This window comes from Oncorhynchus tshawytscha, linkage group LG18, assembly GCF_018296145.1.
Source record: "Oncorhynchus tshawytscha isolate Ot180627B linkage group LG18, Otsh_v2.0, whole genome shotgun sequence".
NCBI lineage: Eukaryota > Metazoa > Chordata > Actinopteri > Salmoniformes > Salmonidae > Oncorhynchus > Oncorhynchus tshawytscha.
Genome location: NC_056446.1, coordinates 22824008 through 22834530, shown reverse-complemented (window position 1 = coordinate 22834530; position 10523 = coordinate 22824008). Strand labels below are relative to the sequence as shown.

Sequence of the window (10523 nt, the reverse complement as noted above, 5' to 3'; positions counted from 1 at the left end):
CTTGCTCAATGCCTTAGCTCTGACGACATCCCCACTTTTGTGAGTTCTGTATGGCAAGCTGGTGATGTGTTGTACTGTAAGTGAGGTTTAATGTCCAATCATTAAGGTCAGTGCCTCGCATACAAAGTGGTGTGTCCACAACAAAAGTGACCTATTAAATGAGGTAGATCATTTTTATTGACCTATCACTGTGGATCACAATAAGAGTAAGTTGCCACAAATTAACATTTCCAGGAGATGTATACATATGTAAATGAGGGTTTAGTGTTTCCCATGGACATGACCCAACTGGCCACTTGTAGAACAAGTGTCCATAATCGTCATCAGACAGTAGGGTAATTGTTTAATCGTCTCTGTCCATAGACAATGACGACTTTGTCAAAGGTCAGAGTTCTCACACCCCACCCAAACTACCAATCACACCATGATCTGCACTCAATGGCCTACTCTCACTCCATCCACTGGGAAGACCCCTGTACTGTGTGTGTGTGTGTGTGTGTGTGTGTGTGTGTGTGTGTGTGTGTGTGTGTGTGTGTGTGTGTGTGTGTGTGTGTGTGTGTGTGCGTGCGTGTGTGCGTGCGTGCGTGCGTGCATGCGTGTGCATGCGTGTGTGTGTGTGCGCGCGTGCATGTGTGTGTGTGGTTAATTATAGCTCTCTCCCACAACACTAATAATAATGATCTGTAACTGCTCCCAGGGTTTCAGGGTTAACACAATGTTAGAAGTCTGAAATGGGACTAACTCAGCATCTATCTGATTGGATTTTATTCACCATGATGACTTGAGGGACCACCATAAGTCTCTTTAGCCAAGACCTGGAAGGACAGTCGCTATGATGCGCTCTCACAACTGAGTAGGATCAAGTTCAAAACCCTTTTCCTTTTATTTTAAAATGTTTTTCCCTCATCCTCAAGTCAAAAACATCCATTCATCATAATAACCGCAGGAGAATGTCACAGAGAGATACTGCAGTTGTTGATTCTCTCAAGGGTTTTCCTCCTGCTCTCTCTCTCCCTCTCAGAGTCTCTGGCTCCCAACAATGGCTGTGTTTGTGAGGGGTGTTTGTCAAAGCAGATTGTTAGCGGCAGGCTTGTTAAAGAGTACCAAATAAAAAGGGACAGTGGGGAATGGAATGTGAGACTAACAGAAGGGGTCAAAGGTTAGAGATTGAAGGGGGAAAAGGGGATGTTCAAAACATGTTCAAATAACCTGTTTTTTTGAACTAGTCAGAGGGTCTAATGGTGCTGAACAAGCATTTGAGTGTAGTAGGGCAACCTGCCTGTTTTTGCAGCAACTGCATCATCAGTTACACTTTAACACTGAAACCAGCGGAAAATACGTGCCCTTCCTCAAAAATGAAGACATGGTGCTTTGAATGAAGCAGCTCAAGTTTTTATTTCCATCCCCACTTCTTGCCCCAGGGAAGGCGGTTGTGAATGGGGTTTGGGCTTCTGGCAATCCAGTGTACCAACCAAACTCATCTGTGTTAGAATCATCCTCTCTACCTACAGTATGACATCCTGTCAGTATCTGATTAACTCTTCCAATGAGGCCGGTCCATTACCATTCAGAACAAGATCCATTCAAGACATGTTGTCAAGTCTGTACCACCATAACCTGCATGCTAACAGAGCCCGAAAATAGCACGGATGTGTCTTTGCATGAAACCTATTTGTTAGTATGTAAAAGTGGTCAGCTATCTTCTGTCCAGAGATCAATAGCTGACCTTTCAGGTTACGATTATTCCTGTCCTTTCCTACTGTGTGTGGTGTATGGGTTCAGTGTATCAGCTCTCTCTCTCTCGCTCTGTGTGTGTGTGTGTGTGTGTGTGTGTGTGTGTGTGTGTGTGTGTGTGTGTGTGTGTGTGTGTGTGTGTGTGTGTGTGTGTGTGTGTGTGTGTGTGTGTGTGTGTGTGTGTGTGTGTGTGTGTGTGTGCTGCGTCTGTGGTCATATGTGTTCGTCTGTGTGCGTTTGTGTGCGTTTGTGTGCGTGTGTTATGGGGGGTTTGGAAAAAAGTCCTTACACAGGAGATAGGGTTTAATGAGATCAGAAGAAGAGGACACACTGAAACCAGGCTAAACCATTCCACAGTTAAAGAAGGACCACCACAGGAATGTGCTGCATCACACTGAGCACACACACACTCTTCAAAGAGTTTAAAAAAGTGTGATTCATTGTTTGAACCTTATGTCCTAACAAAAGCAGGGTACTGAACAGTGTACAATGCTGTCCTTACTAATGTGTAATTATTCCTGTGTTACAAGTGGCTATGGCTAAGGTTGGGGATGGGGTTGAGCCGGTGTATGGACTTGAAGTTAGAGTTAGGGTTTGGTTTAGGGTTGAGGCTAGGGTTATGGCTAATGTTAGTATTAGTGCTGTGAGCACAGTGTAATAATGAGTAATTACAATATTGTTACACTGTAATTACATGAGTATTGAGTAGATACACAGTAATAGGGGTACTGTAATGTAAAGTGTATCCATCTATTCTGTTGAACCTTAAATTCATCAGTTCACATTTTGAGACGGACAGAATTCAGAGTAACTCCATGTGGCATCAAATCAAATCCAGCCGATCTGTTTTATCTTACAGGCACCAACCAGGCAGACTCTACAGGTGTATGGGTTTTTAACAATTCAGTTTGTTTTTAAGGCTTTATGCTATTATATAAAATGGACTGATTCTCTACAGGCCCTTAGGTCCCATTGGACTGTATTAGCCCTTGTGTCTGTTCTCTTTTGACACAGGTATGTTGTGTACTGCAGTGTGATTAGGATAGCTCAGCTCAGGGGGATAGACTCACATACACGCACACACACACACAAACACACACAGTCTTGTGCAGCTAACCTTGTGGGGACAAACAGTCCCATTCAAAATCCTATTTTCCCTAACCCCTAACCCTAAATCTAAACCTAACACTAAACCTAGCTCCTAACCCAAACACTAAACCTAGCTCCTAACCCTAAAACTAACCCTAGATCCTACCCCTAACACTAATCCTAGCTCCTAACCCTAAAACTAAACCTAGCTCCTAACCCTAAAACTAACACTAGCTCCTAACCCTAAAACTAACCCGAGCTCCTAACCCTAAAACTAACCCTAGCTCCTAACCCTAAAACTAACCCTAGCTTCTAACCCTAAAACTAACCCTAGCTCCTAACCTTAAAACTAACCCGAGCTCCTAACCCTAAAACTAACCCTAGCTCCTAACCCTAAAACTAACCCTAGCTCCTAACCCTAAAACTAACCCTAGCTCCTAACCCTAAAACTAAACCTAGCTCCTAACCCTAAAACTAACACTAGCTCCTAACCCTAAAACTAACCCGAGCTCCTAACCCTAAAACGAACCCTTAACATAGTTCTAACTCTAACAGTAATTCTAACCTTAACCCTAAACCCCCTAGAAATAGCATTTGACCTCGTGGTTACTAACAAAATGTCCCCAGTTGGTCAAACCTTTGTTTGTTTACTAATAGTTAAACACACACACACACACACGCACAAACGGTCCTCAAAGACCTCAGGCATGGTATGGGAGGGATCGGCTAGATCTCATTCCCTCTCTCTTTCCTTCTCTCTTATCCCTGTCCTCAGTTGCAGAGACATTCATCTCTTTGTTACTGGCTGTAAGAGAGTGTAACAAGAGCCACCAAATACTGACACAGACACACAATGGAGTAGTGTGTGTGTGTGTGTGTGTGTGTGTGTGTGCATATGCATGTGTTTTTCAGTAGAGTAAGTGTTACAGCGAGTGTATGTATGAAGCTATGTAAAAGAGAGAGTATTAATGTGCGTCTGTCTCCTGTCCCTAAGACCCTGAGGCCTATAGTGACCTCATGAAAGCCCAGGCAAGCATGTGTGTCTCGCTGGTGTGTGTGTGTGTGTTTGTGAGTGTGGGTGCGGGTGCGTGCGTGCGTGTCTGTGTGTGTGCGTGGTACTTTGTCATTCCCTGTTTTTTTCGGTCCATTTCTTACTGGAAAGCTCCTCAGCTCTAAGCTGTTGTTTGTATGAAAGCCCTGGGCGGATGGCGTGTCGCCGTAACCTGTACTAGCCGTTACTGGGATGGATTTTGGAGCGGGCTGGGCCCCTAAAGGAGCTTACCGCTAACTGGGTCAGTTCTTAGCACCGGGCGGCCGTGCAGCCGTAGCCTTGACCGTGAACAGCGTTGTGCTAACCACCAGTCTGAGTCGGTGATCACTTTACTGGGACCGCAGCAATCTGCTTACGGAGCTCATTGTTCTTAAAATCTTAGCGGTACATGAAATGGGCTTGTCTAGTTAAATAAAGGTGAAATAAAACAATAATACATGAAATGGGAAATTGGGAAAAATGTGGGCCTGCAAAAGTAAAACCATTACTGACATCTAGTGAGTAGAATCAGCATTTCATTGTAATCTGTGCTTCTTCTTTTTACTGCCAAACATGACAAGAAAGGTGAAGAATAGAGGGACAATTTCATCCGTTTATAGGTTTTTATTCATAGTATTGATACATGCTGTATCATAACAATAAACATGAATAGATATTCAAGGGTGCTTTGTGAAGCAGTCATAATTCTTCAATTCACTATGGCATTCCTAAACAACATTGTTACATTTAGCAACAATACAAAGATAGGCCTATTGTAAGCCTTTTGGTATGAAATGTACCCGTGTAAAACAAACAGCACTGTAGTGTACTATAACTATTAAACAGCAATGACCCTTTACACTGTGTATAGAGATAACATCACTCCCCCATTGCAGCTTTCAATATCAATCATGTTCCGAATTGAATTCTTGTCAGTTCTTCACCAAGTTCATGTAACATTACATTGACTAAGATAAACTAGGGGTTTCAGAACTCCTACTATGTTCCTCTCACTGGTCTGGGTCTCTATAGCAGGGTCTCTATTTAGGGTCACTATTTAGGGTCACTATTTAGGGTCACTAACCCTTTATACTGGTGAAGCTGGACATAAAAGAGACACTTCTCCTAATTGGATCACTGGAAGACCACTGGATCACCGGAAGACCACTGGATCACTGGAAGACCACTGTATCACCGGAAGACCACTGGATCACCGAAAGAGTACTGGATCACCGGAAGACTACTGGATCACCAGAAGACTACTGGATCACCGGAAGACCACTGGATCACTGGACAACTACCAATGGCATGGTAATCTGTTCTATTGGAGAATCCAGTGTAAATCTAAGGTCTGGTTACATCCACTGTTTCCTCTAAACCAGACTAGTGGGATCCCATGGTTATGACACAGTAACCTACAGTACGTTCATGTTTACAATTACAGTATACCACTAAGAAACATTCATTGTGTCGGTGATACATTCCTATGCTGTCGTGTTAAAGTTATTTCCCTTATTACAAAGTGTGTACTGCATGTTCTGAATCTAAAGGAAATATAAATAGTATTTCATGCTAGCTATGTTAAGAGACCATATGGCCATTAATCTAAACATCCCAATTCTGACAAACATGGAGGACAACTTGGAGGAATCTCGGTGAATTCACACATACGGTGGCATTCGTCCAGTGAGGTCCATCCAGGGTGGCTGTCCTGGATGCCTGATACCAAACTGTGGTGCCGTGTGTGAATCCAGCTGGATTCCACCCAGACTAGTTCTCAAACCAATCTGGCGTCACTTTCCATGTCACTTAACCATCTACTAATCTCTTCAAGCTTCAATAATTCAGATATGTACATTATGTACATATTATGTACACACACATACATTATTAAAAAAGTGCAAAGTGTCAGAGTGTTTTGGTGAAAAGAATGTATGTAAAAATATCAATCTTTTCACTGTGCAAAATCAAAAAGGTTCAATGGAAAAAAGTTGGGCGTGACCAAATAAAAAAAGACATTAGAAAATACAATTGGAAGCATGTTGGTTGAGTACATTTTGAATCTTGGTCAAAGGATTTTTCCTGTATTTCTTTGCATGCAAACATAGCAGACAAAGAAAGTAAAGCAAGTACCAAATGAAGGAATCTTGTCTCCAGAATCAAGAGCATTGATGATAACAGACAAAAAAACATTTTTATAATCCCTATGACCAACTGGATTCTCTGAGTTCCAAGATGCTACCATTTTGATTTCGCTCTCCTTTCCTGCCACTCGTGACATTATTCAGGAAAACACTGGATAAGCCTAAAACAGAGGTGCTAATCTCTGTGTACATGCCTTGCCAAACACAGACAAGAGAATGGCAATAAACAGGCGGACTGGGGAATTTCGTCAGGTTTTGAAAAATATTTGACATATTTAATATTTCTCCATTGCGATGTCTTTATTTCTTGGGTTTTGGTCTTCTTGGGTTAGCGTGAGGTAACACCATTTGGTGTCTTAAACTGATTTTAATGGATCGCTCCCTTTAAGGCACAGAATTACAAAAAGAAAATGGGTGGTTAAAGTTGAGGATGTTACCAGCTCAAGAACAGAGCTCAATAAGAATGGATTGATGTATGTTGGGTGAATAACACTTTAACTGGTTTGAAAGGGAGAGGTAGTTTAAAAGAATATTGATTTTTTTAAATGGAGGGATAATCTTATATGGTCATAACTGCGCGTGTGGAACCTTAAAGTATCGATCTTCAATGTTAAACTTTTCAGAATAAGAATCTGAACTTGGTTCGTCCCAAACTTCAACCACAATGGGGGAAATCAAAGGTGCAAGGGTAACAAACAAAAACTCAACTAAAACAAAACCGTTTTAGGAAACAGAGACTAATTATTCTTGTAGTGTAAGTGGAATCCAGGGGTATTGGATATGCTCCAGTGATCAATCTTATCCATGTTGTCGTCTTCAGGGTGGAAGGTCAGAGGTGTTGTGTCTTGCCTCATCTCAGCAGGTTAGCGGAGGGCTTGCAGTGCAGGGTGAGCTGTCGTGAGCTGTACCCAGACATCCCAACTCCCATCAGCCCTAGCAGCATGGCCACCCTCGACATCATGGGGCCTTCCCGGCTCTGCAGCACGGTCTGGGCAGCTTGAGTCTGAAAGATCAAGAGAGAGGGGTCGTCACCATGGCGACAGCAGAGAAACCTTCCATCTGGCCTGTGCTGTTCTGGAGTCCTTAAACATGTGACAGTGGTCAAGCATATTTTTCATCCCCGTGATGGTCTTACCATGGGGAAGATCCGGGCTACTGGGGGGAGGAACATAACTACAAATCATTTGTAAACTGCAAATTGACTGCAAGAAGCCCAAACAGATATAATATTTGATTAAAACTTAATAATTTCAAACCTTGATTACATTTATATACGATCAGATATATCTCTCTATTATGGGTGGGAATACTTTGGAACAGATTTCAAAATTAAAATCACTTGGAGCTGATTTGCTGGTGTTTTTACAGTTTTATGTTCAACAATAAATAATAAAAAATGGTTCAAAAAAATATTTGCTCCGAAAACTTGGGGGGGCCAAATAAAATCAGATATAAATTGAGTTATTATTTTATCTTAGCTCTATGTTGTTAGATTATAGAAAAGAGCCTTAAAGTCAAATATATATATTTATTTTACGAGTAATTGCACATTTATGACACCACTCAGCTTCTGTGACTGAGAATGTTTATTTTAATCTAACCTGTGAGTTATCTAACTTAGCTAACTGGTGAGCTCCAAACAGTTAATCAGGCTTGACACTTCTCAACCTGAAAAACGAAATAGGCTTCTAAATCTAGCTGCATGGTCCTAAAATACCCTTGGGGCGATTGAGAGCATGGATCTCAGGTCATTTGACTGTAGATCTTACTAAGAGGACATTAACTTGACCCTGAAGCAGCTTGTGTCGTCAATGCAGATCCATTCAAAGGCTGCAGGGGGGACTAATCCTGCTTATCCTGCTCACCCGGAAACACACTGGACACCCGCTGGGCTCTGGACGGTGACACTGTCAAGACCCTTAACTAGTCTATACAATACAATACAGGATATGGCCAGATAGATGTACAGGTAACTGACAAAATAAAGGAAACATCAACATAAAGTGTCTCGGGCATTGGGCCAACACGAGCCGCAGAACAACTTCAATGCGCCTTGGCATAGATTCTACAAGTGTCTGGAACTCTAATGGAGGCATGCAAAACTCTTCTTCCACTTGAAATTCCATCATTTGGTGTTTTGTTGATGTTGGTGGAAAATGTTTTTTCTGATGCTGCTCCAGAATCTCTCATAAGTGGTCAATTGGGTTGGGATCTGGTGACTGAGACACACACACACACACACACACACACACACACACACACACACACACACACACACACACACACACACACACACACACACACACACACACACACACACACACACACACAGCCAAAACACCCTACGCTTCTTTAAGACCCCTCTTTCAAAGTCACTTCTAGCCATGATAGCTAAAATAATGGACAACAGGGCATTTGTATACATGACCCTAAGCATGATGGGATGTTAATTGCTTAATTAACTCAGGAACCACACCTGTGTGGAAGCACCTGCTTTCAATATACTTTGTATCCCTCATTTACTCAAGTGTCTCCTTTATTTTTGCAGTTACCTGTACATCGTAAAATAAGGTAAACATGCACTCAATATCAAACAGTTTTGCTTCCATTCCATATTGTTGAGTCACACAATATAGCAAAACAGTGTCAATTAATAGGTGATCAAATTATTTTGTTATTAATGTGTGAGAGTTCTATTTGATTGACAGGCTCTTCTAGACTGTGCTCTAAAGGCATATTTATCTAAGCATCTATTACCACACTCATGCTGCTTACGCACCTGCAAGTATCTGATGTATCCAGGGGTCAGTCGAGGGATGCGGAAAAACATCTTAGTGGTCTCTAGAACCTTTTCCCAGTAGAAACCAGATCAACTCTCCAACAACCCTGAGGAGTTTCTTTTTTAGCAACCTGGCTCTATGTCCCTTCTCTCTCCTTCTCTCACTCTGGCCTTGGTGTCCTCCACTGGGCTGAGTGCGGCGGTGGAAGCTCTCTCCTGTGTCCGAAGAACACACACGCCTGCTCAAAAACACCAACACACCTGCACTGTCAAGGGCTGTTTTGATCTCTCCTGAGAGACTCATCCCTACAGGTGATATATAAAGCCTGGGATTGGTTGTGTAAGGAGTCACATGGTTAATGTGTTGTGTGTGTGTTGCCATTTCTCTCCCTCCCTCCCTCTCTCTCAAAGAGAGCTTATTAGGCCATTGGCACAGAAGGAGAGAGCTAATATGGTGGGTTAATGTACCAAGAGGGATGTACCTTACCTTACTGTCCCTGGGCCACCCTCTGGGGATCAATGGGTCAGAAAACAATGCTGCAATGACGTTACTGGGAGAGCAGGTTAACAATTAGTGGCAAATTAGTGGCAATACAGATGATCCCATTGGGGCATGTTTTGCAGTTGTCGTTGTTGGGGAGATGACACGCATGGACATGTGATCTTCACTGTACTTGAGAAAAAATCTGAAGCAAAATATATACAGCACCAGTCAAACGTTTGGACACACATACTGCTTCAAGGGTTTTTCTTCATTTTTTACTATTTTCTACATTTTAGAATAAGAGTGAAGACATCAGAATGATGAAATAACACTTATGTAAATCATATAGTAACCAAAAAAGGACACCAACAAGAAGAACATACTTGCTTGGGCCAAGAAACATGAGCAATGGACATTAGACTGGTGGAAATCTGTCCTTTGGTCTGATGAGTCCGAATTTGAGATTTTGGGTTCCAACCACCGTGTCTTTGTGAGACGCAGAGTAGGTGAACGGATGATCTCTGCATGTGTGGTTCCCACCATGAAGCATGGAGGAGGTGGTGTGATGGTGTGGGGGTGCTTTGCTGGTGACACTGTCTGTGATTAATTTAGAAGTCAAGGCACACTTAACCAGCATGTCTACCACAGCATTTTGCAGTGATACGCCATCCCATCTGGTTTGAGCTTACTGGGACTATTATTTGTTTTTCAACTGGACAATGACCCTAAACACACCTCCAGGCTGTGCAAGGGCTATTTGATCAAGGAGAGTGATGGAGTGCTGCATTAGATAACCTGGCCTTCACAATCACCGGACCTCAACCCAATTGAGATGGTTTGGGATGAGTTGGACTGCAGAGTGAAGGAAAAACAGTCAACAAGTGCTCAGCATATGTGGGAATACCTTCAAGACTGTTGGAAAAGCATTACTCATGAAGCTGGTTGAGAGAATGCCAAGAGTGGGCAAAGCTGTCATCAAGGCAAAGGGTGGCTACTTTGAAGAATCTAAAATCTAAGATATATTTTGATTTGTTTGACACTTTTTCAGTTACTACTTTGTTATGAATCCATAAGTGTTATTTCATTGTTTTGATGTCTTTACTATTATTCTACAATGTAGGTGTGTCCAAACTGGTACTGTATGTCATTCACAGTTATTGATCTGAACTAGCCTACTGTTTCAGTTCATTTTTTGGGGGGATACAGACAGCCTTTGACAGTCAGTGATGCTGACAGTAGTTAGCAATAAGATCCCATCCACAG

The 10523-nt window shown here is 42.3% G+C and overlaps 1 long non-coding RNA gene across 1 annotated transcript; it reads right to left on the bottom strand.

Annotated features, from left to right (window-relative positions):
• Window positions 1-4462: 4462 nt before the first annotated feature.
• On the bottom strand, window positions 4463-9123 carry LOC112217737. The gene is made up of 2 exons (XR_002948502.2): window positions 8777-9123; window positions 4463-7000 (listed from the first exon to the last, which is right to left on the bottom strand). It is a non-coding gene; the product is annotated as an uncharacterized LOC112217737 (long non-coding RNA).
• Window positions 9124-10523: the final 1400 nt, after the last annotated feature.